Consider the following 10,823-nt stretch of genomic DNA (forward strand, 5'->3'; position numbering starts at 1 on the left):
ATTTGATCCGCCTTCACTGCTTTCACAGCTTCCAGTTGTAGTCTTTTCTCTCCCGATACACTTTCAACTTACACGGCCCCTGTCGTGTTGATTACCCCAGCAGCACATGCAGCACTCAGCACTGCACAATGCGCCGCTATCTGAGCAATCGACCCTTTTTTGTTCAACCGGGGGCGAGCCGACTCACCTCTGACCTGCCTCCGCCGGGGGCTGTATCTTCATTAACGAATAAAATAGATGTGATAAGGCCACCGGCAAAATGAGAACACACATTTGCACAACCTTGCAGGCTCATTAAAGCAACTCTTATGAAAGATTCAGGACATGGTGAAAACTCTGTGAGTGTCTTAATGTTAGCACTTTACGTCTGCGTGACCTTGTTAGCCAGATGCATTATCTAGGACGACTTAAGTTCAAGTGGAGGTAATTCCACGGTGAAACAACACACAAGACTTTCAGACAAATGTGAGCAATTTTATGAATACACCTTCTTGGCGACACTTTTTTTCTGCCCCGGTGTGCAAAGCTGGTCCATACAGGCGCGCTTTGATGACTTTGTTGTGCAAGAACCGGTGAACCCTGAACTCAACCCCATTACGCACCTTTGTGATGAAGCAAAGCAAGGCCCAGTTACCTTTAACCTCAAAAATGCTGCTGTCTTAAAGGAGTATTGCACTTTTATTTCATCCCTATGTGAGACGAGAACACGCGTCGTCCTCTTTTCTGTGCGTTCCAGATAGCCGAGCCGTGCTGGCAGTTTTTCACAAAGAATGGACGGAATTGGGGTTAGGGGTGAAACGATTCCTCGAGTAATTTGAGTACAAAAAAATTTAGCGCAGGTTTTTTTTCTGTGTCATCGCTTATGTCACCAACGCGCTTACGCCAAGACAATGAAGCGGATGTTTAGTTGAAGGGGCGGGACGATTGAAGAGGAGAAAACGACAAGGCAACAAAAGAGAAGGATAACAAAATTAAAAAAACTGACAGAAAATGAGAACAATGTGGGAGCATTGCAGTCTAAACAGCAACATGTGTATTTGTTGTAACACGGCACTTACATACAGAACCACGACTTCTTTCTTACAACAGTAACGTGACTTCAGACAGGGTTTATTTCATGTGCAAAAAGGCAGCACTGTGAGTTAAGAAGATGCAAAACAAATCAGTAGCTGGTCATTTCTAGCAAACAATACTGTGTAATGGAACAAGGAAGTGTGTGTCTCATTCAATTATTCTAATGTGCTCCACTACTGTAGGTGTCTTCATTTTAGTTTCATCACTTTTTTCTAGTCAGCCGGTCTACGTTTAGGGTTCAAAAATGCATGCGGCCATCAACATGCTGCAATGTGTCATTTAGTCTTGGTAATGTCAATTATTTCTCTCCTTTTCCAGTAAATCATTACAGTCTCGGATGGATGAATTTATCTACAAAGCACCATTTTGTCGTCCCAAGCAAGCAAGAGCATTTTAAACATGATAGTCCAAGACATGCACCCACTGAGCATGGTGGATAAATACAGTTTGATCCTGTGCACAATGGGAATTTAAGAAATAAAGCTGTCCATTATCTAAAAAATGAAACCAATTGGTCGTTCATCATTAAATGAAAGGTTTTATTTTCTCTTGCGTGTTTATAATTACTCTTTAAACAAAGCAAAAATATGTTTCAGCCGAGGACTCAATTAATTGAAGGAATTTTCACTACATTACCCAAAGGCTAAAATATTCTACAGCTGCAGCCCCAACTGGGATTCACCTACAGTCGTCCCTCTTTTATCGCGGTTAACTGGTTCCAGACGCGACCACGGTAAATGAATTTCCGCAAAGTAGGATAGAATATTAATAAATGGAATATTTTCGGCGTTAGAGCATAGACTGCATGTTTATGACTTTCTAAATACGTTTTTTTTTTACCATATTAGAGTCATGTAGACATGAAATAACACCCTTATAGTCACATTTACACTCCTGTTTTTCTTTTTTAATGCGCAGGCTACGGGGTCACTGCAGGGACATGAAACGCCGACGTCGTTATTGATGCCTAGTGGCTGAAATACTGCATATAACTGAAATTTTTTTCACTAAAAATGGGCCATAGTCAACCACGAAACAGCGATCATTTATTAAGGATTTTTTGAAAATCATGAGGGAGTAATATTCGAACCACGATGCAGCGAGATGAGTCTGTCATCCGCTGATAAAACCATCTAAAAAAAACGCTCCATTTACATGCCGTGACCTGCATATAAACAAAGTTATAGGAACTTTGTTATTGTCAGAGCTAACAGCAAGGAACTACTAGTGACTATGTATACAGCTGTGGTATCAAGCACTATGTAATATCACAGTGACTTACTCGATGGACAGTTGTCCGTCTGGTCCTGCTGGTCTGTGGCGTCTTTTCCAGTTGATTTTGGGTTGGTGGAAAAAACTTTCTACCACTGCAGGGTTTGTTAGCAGCACTAACAACTCTTCATTTGATGTGATGCAGTCTCTTGGAGCAGTGTCCTCCTCGTCATATACACAAAGCCTTACCGTCGATGGTAACACCGTGCGCCACTCTGATTTCTGCCGGCATGGCTTGGCAACCTCCACATTTACGCCACCAAGTCATGCCGGTGTCCTGACTCTCTCGGCCCCTGTCTACGTCGACGTTTCCAAATCGTTTCTCCTCATCTGTCCCAAAGTAGTCGGCAATGGTAGCAAACACAGAACACGCTCTCTATGCTGTTGTTGTTGTCGGAAGTGGCGTTAGTTGCTATGCGCTCTGTGGAATCAATGCGCCCAGGAAAGAAGTTCCGGTAATGCTTAAAATGGCAAAAACACTGTAAGTTATACGGTCAGTTACATGTTATCGCATGTTAACAGCATGTATATAAAACATTGTTGGTGGGAGAGACACGTGTTCTTCTCTCACATAGGGATTGCGGATGAGTCCAAGAAAAGAAAAAAAGCAGTTTTCTGGTAACTGCAAAGGTGGACCAACACCTCATGTCCTTCCACTCTTACTTGCCGCATGAGTAATGTCCACGTGTGCCAGTACTTTTATCCTTTTAGTACGTGATGAAAAGAAATGTCTCAACCTCTTTGCCTATTTTGACTATAATTCTGAGAGTGGAAAAAGCCATTATGGTCTTAATCGGCTGAGATATAGCTCCCCAAGCCACTCTCAGCTTTTGCTGTCAGCAGCTAAATTAAGAGTGCTGCTCCTACTGGGACACCCGACAAAGACCTGCTTACTGGAAAAGTGATGCTCTCTGGTGTTTTGTTCCGGCCAGTCTTAAGCTTCACAAATCACACTGTGCCGCAAAGAAGTGGCTCGGGGTAACAACTGAAAAAAAATATATATATATATATATGTGTGTGTGTTTGGGGGGGGGCAATGTGTCCCACAATCAAGCCAGCAAGTCCAGCTTAGGATCTGTTGCAAAACATCCTCTATAAGGAGATCACCCAAGGCAGTTTGGTGGAAATGAACTTTGCTGCTGTATTGACGCTGACCTCGTCTTATCTGTTTATGTCCCGCCAAGTCACAACCACATGAAGGTGCCTCACAAATCGTCACCCACAGTCTCTCTCACAGTTTTACACCTCCTATCTGTTTTCTTGCGCACACAATAAATGCCAAGGCCATTTTCCATTCCTTTCTCCGAGCGCTCAAGCACAAACAACGCTACGATCGACGTACGGTTGACTAATGAATTGTGCATTTGAACTGGTCGTTCTGCCACTCATTGCCGTTTCAGCCCAGGGCCATCGAACAACGACCCATAGAACACAGAATGTGTTCATCCAATGTGAATATTAGACCAACAGAGTCTGTCTTTTCCATTTAAGTTAGGGATGGGCAAATTGATCCAAATATCAATAGCAGTGATACCAAGGGTAATATCAGTATCAAATCAAATAGATTTTTTCAGTTGTTTATTTTCACAAGCGTCTGTGTTTTGTTGTGTTGTTCATGTTGTTCATGCTGTTACATTGTTGATATGATATAGCTCAGGGGTGTCCAAACCTTTTTCAGCGAGGGCCGCATTTGGAAAAGTCAACGGTTGCAAGGCCCATTTTGATATTTTTTATTTATATAAAAAGCTAAAAAAGTGATGTAAAGATAAAACTTTATGTCCGCTTTGTGTTATCTGTGACAAAGCATATTATTATTAATTATTAGTATCAACAGTTCAGCTTTTCCTGATTCCTCTACATCTTTTTACTCTTTTTTTTCCATTCCATTCCAAGCTGTGGGCTGCAAATGGCCACCGGGCCGCACTTTGGACATCGCTGATAAAGATTCATGTATTGTACACAAACTCGGAGAAGAAGTACTTGGACACAGGAGGCCTTTGGTTGCAAAAAGAGCCAAGAGTAGTTTTTACTTTTGTTTAATTATTTTGCACAATTGACTTAATTTTGCTCAAACAAATATATGTCATAAAAGGGAATCATTGTATTATTTTGTCGCTATAGTTGTATTATCTCATATTTATATATTGTTGAATTGTTCACAAATAAGTTTGTTGATAAAAATATACTTTAAAAATTACAAAAAATCACTCAATTGTCTTGAAAATCGGTATCGGCAATACTGGCAGCTCGTAAAATCATCCAATTTTTGGCGCAAAAAAAATGATTCTTTTGTTTGTCTCAGAAAATAGGCAACAAACAACTGATTCACCTAAATCGGTAATAATGTATAATATACGTGATAATAAATAAAATAAATACATTTCTTACATGTTTCCGTCTTTTTGCTTCACTGATAATGTATTTCATCACGAGTTGAGATTTTGCAGGTTGTACGGCGGTCCTTCACCGCACCATAGTTGCTGTGAGACGCACAAGTGAAACTCATGTAAAACAACCGGAAGCGAACACAAGTTAATAAACAATCGTAAATCCTAACTGGAATTACAACAGGCGAGGAGTGTGGATTATGTAGACGCGGCTTAGGCAAACGGCAGCTAGCCGGGATGACCCAGCCACCGTGACAGAGGGGGGGATCCTCGTACTACCGCTAGCCGCAACAGTGGTGAGCACCTATATTTTGTATTCAGCTTGCTGGCTTCCCTCGCATGTGAACAATGGCAATTGAAGAGAGAGAGTTCTGGAGCTGAATCCAATCGAATAATTACATCATCTGAAATCGGAGGAGAACATCAATGTCAAGAGTGTTTGGAGCAGCAGGAGTGTTTGGAGGGGGAGGAGCGAGACATGTTAAAAATAGATGGACTTTCACCATTGGTAGGCTTGGCACATAACTCCGGCAAAAAGCGGGGATCTACTGTACTCGATATCGGGTCGATAGCAACGTTTGCAGTGTATCGCTCACCCGAATAGGGCACACATGCACCATCTAATCCAAAACTAGGTATGGTATGCTGTTTCTAACATGACAGACAAAAATGAGAGATAAAACTGAGTATTAGTATGTACAGCATATAGAATAGACTTCAATAAACCTTAAACCTAACATAATATCTGCTGGGTCTATTTGCAAGGTAAACCGGGTTAAACTGACATTTTTATAAGACCAGTCCAGTTAGATGTCCGGACTTTTAAGAGTCAAATTGAGGTAGGAACAGGACACCAGTGATGTTTCGCCTCACATCCTCAGTCCCAAACAAATGTTCTGGCCCGAACGTGGTCGCCAGCTGACACTCTGACCTGATTTACACGCCTCCACATCACGATGGTGTCTCTCCCGTTTACGACCCCGGATGCTATGCAGAGAAAATACAGAGGAACTCCGGCCGACAGCTGCGCAGTTCGGCGCAGCGGGTCAGAATGGTGCCGGTGCCGCTGCGCTGTGTGTGCGCGCTCTCATCCATCCATCCATCCACAGGTCCTCAACACACTCTCCTCATCACCCGTCCTATCAAACGTAGCTGCGTGCATTTTCCCATTCCACACGGCAACATAACATATGTATGTCAGCACACGCACAGCATTCATTTAATTGAGATGTTCTCTCGTGATGTACGTGCATCGGACCGGTCCGCAGTCCATTTCCATTCAACACGTCCTGCCTTGCATCCTTAAACAGTGTGACGCGTCCAAAAAAAAATTTAAAAAAAGACTCGGAAGTGAGAAGTCACTCACCTTTTCCCATCGGAGTGTCACATTTACGCCTTTTAATCCACATCCGCGTCCCCTTCATGTCAGCGCGCCGCCGAAGGAAGGAAGACCGGCGTGTTCAAGAAAATCCATTTGTTAATTCCATTTGCCGGGCACAAGAGGTGGATTCACATTGCAATTAATACAAATTTCTTGTCCAATTCTGAAATCGTTCTCTTTCCTTCTCTCCTTCTTTGCAGCTCTGAAGTTGCCTGGTTACCCCTGTTTCTCATTCAAGGAGGCTGAGGCACTGCATGCAGCGGCCAATCATAGCCGCAGCCGGAGAGATTAACTATTTCTTGGCTCCACTATTCTAGTTTCAGGCGAAAATGAGGGGGAGTGGGCGGGGAAACTGGGGAGGGAAAATTAAAATGCATGGAAAATAATGTAGAAAAAAAGGGGGGGGGGCTGTTAGGGGGCGACTGCGTGAGAGAGAGAGAGAGAGAGAGAGACTGTGTGTGTGGGGGAGCAGGGGAGGGATGAAGAGGATTAAACATTTTGGAAAAATAAAGAGTTGAAAGGCAGGGAGGGGGGACCAGTTGCCACTTGTCACCATATTCCACCCTTGCAGTAAACCGTTACGCAAACTGTGTCATTCTCATCACAGCTCTTCCTCTGCCTCAGTCAAATCTCCAAAAAGAAATCTATCTAGGTAATTGATCAATCCCCCCTCCCCCTCCCTTTTTAACCAGTCATCCATCAAGCCACGCTACCCCACCCCCGCCGCCCCCTCGCCCCACACGCCTACCCTCCATCGCCCCTTTCTGCTGTCCCAATCCGGTCATCTCATCAGAGGCTGTATTGATTTCAATCCCCCCCCCCCCCCCGCAGGTTGGGATGAAAGGTGTAGGGGCACAAGCCTGGTGGACCCCACACCTTTATTTCCATCCTCGATGACATCCGGGTCGAGCCACCCTCTATTGTGCACACAAGTGTTCCTACAACAGCATTGAGAATGGATGGAAATATGGAGTCCTCTATCCACTGTGGCCATTCCTCCAGGAGGTCACTGATGTTCACCATCATCACCGGTCGGGCCCGCCAGGATGAACTCAAATTCAACCAATCAGTGGAACTGTTCCACGAATACAGCCAGTCATTGTCATTTCCTGCTTGCACGTCAGCGACGCACCTCCTTGTATTGAATGAAAAACCCGGCACAGACGCTGTGAGTGGAGGCAACCAACAAAAGTGCAGTGGATCCCTGCACACTCGCCATTCAGCCGGAAATTAATGGATTTTTGGCAGAAAATAGGCAGAAAACAAATCTCAGGTGATAAAGCAGGTCAAATGTACGGCATACATGTAACTACATTTACCACTGCCGAAAAACATCCACAATGTTTATGAGCTTATGCTTCACTGATAATGCTTATACGTCAAGCGCTGAGATTTCTTTTTTTTTTTGTTTTTGAGCCGTCCTTAAACGCACCGTAGTTGCCATGAGCTGCAAAAGTGAAACTTGTGTGTAACTTCTGCACCGTGACTGCGATTCCATCTGTTCACGGATCATCTTACATTAGCATTCATGAGTGGCGAGTATCTGTACATTTTATACATTAAACTTGTGCCGAAGACACACTCATTCGCCCTAAGTCGCTAAAAATATATAAATATGTGATAATACAGGTAAAATGCACAGCATACATTTTTAAAAAGTCCACAATTGTTACATTTTATACATTAAACTGGCGCCGAAAACACACTCATTCACCCTAAGTCAGGAATAATACAGCATACATGTACGACTTTTTTTTAAGTCCACCATTTTCACAATTGCATGTGTTTATGCTTCACTCACAATGTTTTTTCATCAAGCGTTGCAATTTCTCTCTTTGTCTGCAATCCTTGAGAGCACATCAGTTGCAAAAGTGAAACTTAGGTACACCGTGACTCTGATTCCGCTTGTTCATGGATAACCTTACATTATCATTCACTAGTTGCAAGTATCTATACAATTTTATACCTTAAACTGGTGCACAAAACACACTCAACCACTCAACCAAGTCGGTAAAAATGTGTAAATATGTGATAATACAGGTAAAATGCACAGCATACGTTTTTTAAAAGTCCACAATTGTTACATGTTTGCGCTTCGCTGATAATGCTTATTTATCAAGTGTTGAATCTGATGAGGGGCCGCACGGTGGTCTAGTGGTTAGCATGTTGGCCAACACAGTAATAGCCTGGAGATCGGGAAGACGTGGGTTCGAGTTTGCATGTTCTCTCCGTGTGTGCGTGGGTTTTCTCCAGGTACTCCGGTTTCCTCCCACATCCAAAAACATGACGGTTAGGTTAATTGGCGACTCTAAAATTGTCCATAGATATGAATGTGAGTGTGAATGGTTGTTTGCGATTGGCTGGCGACCAGCCCAGGGTGTACCCCGCCTGTCGCCCGGAGTCAGCTGGGATAGGCTCCAGCATGCTCCCGCGACCCTAATGAGGAGAAGCGGTATAGAAAGTGGATGGATGGATGAATCTAATGAATCTGAATCTAATTTAACAGTTACAAAATCTGCTTTTATTGCAAATGTTGACCCAAAACCAGAGGAGAACATCAATGTCAGGCGAGCACAAGGGTTTGGAGGGGGAAGGAGCGAGCCGTGTGTCAAAACAGATATTTTTACGGGCGTATCAGTTAGTCGCAGATCATGGCCCCGGAACGTAACCCCGGTAACTGCTGTTTCAAAAAGCCCAGTTACTTTCCTACACAATCATAACTCTAAAGTGTTTTAGTCAAACTGAAATGTCCAATTATTTCATTTTATTGCATAACGATTATCATCACTCAGGGGTTTATCCCAACCTCCAATTGCATGACATCAAGCATGTATGAAGTCCAAATGTGTTTACAGCATACAGCCTGAGTAATATATAGAAATAGTATCTATAGATTCAAGGAGATGCCAATCACTTCTTTGTGGTGTGTTGCCACCAAGGAGTGTGATGGGTGAACTGTGCTGTGTATGTCGCTGGCTTCGCTCCATCCAACAGATTACGGTTGAAAACAACATTGTTGGGGTCCTCCCTCCCCCACAGAACAGCAAGAGCTGACCATAACAGACAAACACACATATCGTGAAGTACATACACACGCATGCATACACTTAGAGGATGATTGACATGCAGCTCTTGGCTTGAGCAAAGCTTTAATCCCACTGCTTTCACAGATGGACTCCCTCTTCCCTCTTTTGTCTAATGTCACCAGCATGTTATACATTTACACACACACACTGTACAGCGCTGTGTACTTTTGTTTACTGGAGAGTGGGGAGCTGCAGTGTGGATTCTAATCCCCTCTGTAACCTGCCCTCCCTTTAGCGGCCACCCCTGCTGCCATACACACACACACACACACACACACACACACACACACACACACACACACACATACACACAAACATGCGTAAAAGCACACAGGCATCATTTAAAAAAAAAAAAACACAAAAAACAAAGGAGGTCAGTGTCAGCAGAGGAATCAGGCAGCTGGGTCCTGTGAGGCGAGCGTTAATCCTCATTTTCAAGGCCCAGAGATAAAAAGAAGCCTTGCGGATGAAATGTTTCAAGAGGCACATCTTCATGCACCCGTCCACTGCCCCACCAAGCCTGCTTTTACAGTTCTTTCTCTACTCTGTCTTCATTGATTGCAACAGTGTATTATTAGCATGAATTAGGAGGGGAGCGATTAGATGCCTCCCCCCGTCGCTAATCATATTCTCCTCCTGCAAAGGCTTTGATTTGCGTGTAGATAACGCGTCAGCGATAATGGCGAAGAGCTGCCCTGGAGAAACGAGGCAGAGCGCGATAAGATACGGCGGGCCGATCCCCATCCAGACGCCACAAAAAACAAAGAGGAAAGTCATCACCCCCATGTGGTGGTTAATCTCCAGTCCAGAGATTAATGCAGTCACATTTTCATTGCAAGTGATTAGTGGGCTCCCAGAGGAAAGATGGTGGCCCCTCAGTGGAACTTGTGAAGTCGGTTGGCATCTTGGTTACAAACGTCACGCTTGGCTGTGACACCTGTTGGTTTGGTCTTAGTTATTGTTGCCGTTTTGGATTGTTTCTCATTCTTTTCTTGTTTCTAGCTTCCTACTGCTCTTTTGTTTTTTGTCTCTCGCAGACATTGGCCCTGATGGGCGCAGCGGCATTCCATCAGCAATTCCTTTTTTAATCACCTCAGCTGCTGCAGGAGGGTGCTGGATTATTCCCCAATTGTGGATGTCACTCTGCAGCTTCTTTGTCTCCCAAGACTCCTAGGCCTTGTCCACACGGGAACGTTCCTGGGATTTTATTTTTTTTGGTGGTTTGAATAAAATTAGCGTCCACACTGTGCCGGATGAGTAAATAGTTGCATCCAGACGGGAATGGATCACTGGGTGAAGACCATGTCAAGGCACACCTACGTGTGGCGCTGGAAACAGACACGCAGACAAAACCACCAAACTATAGAAGAAGAAGGAACGCATGCGCATAAGTCCATTGTCTTCCGTTTTCCAAGGCTCATCTAGACTCACGACAAAGAGGAACTACTCCTACGAGTCATTTTGGAGAAAAAGACAAAACATCAGGAGAATGTCGACAGGGGTGAGTCGTGTCCGTCAAAATATTCACGTATTATGTTGGTTTGTCGTCAAAGCTCACTTCTGGTCACGTGATGGCGACGGATCAGTGATGTCATTGTTTCTGAAAAAGCGGTTCGGCCATCT

The 10,823-nt window shown here is 43.9% G+C and overlaps 1 protein-coding gene across 1 annotated transcript in view; it reads right to left on the bottom strand.

Moving 5' to 3' along the window:
* The window catches only part of LOC129177244 (complement component C8 beta chain-like), an 87,340-nt gene extending 80,980 nt beyond the window's left edge, over positions 1-6,360 (bottom strand). Inside the window, exon 1 of the mRNA XM_054768145.1 lies at positions 6,100-6,360. The gene's annotated coding sequence lies outside the window, so the exon portion shown is untranslated. The remainder of the gene's footprint in view (positions 1-6,099) is intronic.
* Between the last annotated feature and the right edge of the window lie 4,463 nt (positions 6,361-10,823).

Source organism: Dunckerocampus dactyliophorus, chromosome 2, assembly GCF_027744805.1.
Source record: "Dunckerocampus dactyliophorus isolate RoL2022-P2 chromosome 2, RoL_Ddac_1.1, whole genome shotgun sequence".
Classification (NCBI taxonomy): Eukaryota; Metazoa; Chordata; class Actinopteri; order Syngnathiformes; family Syngnathidae; genus Dunckerocampus; species Dunckerocampus dactyliophorus.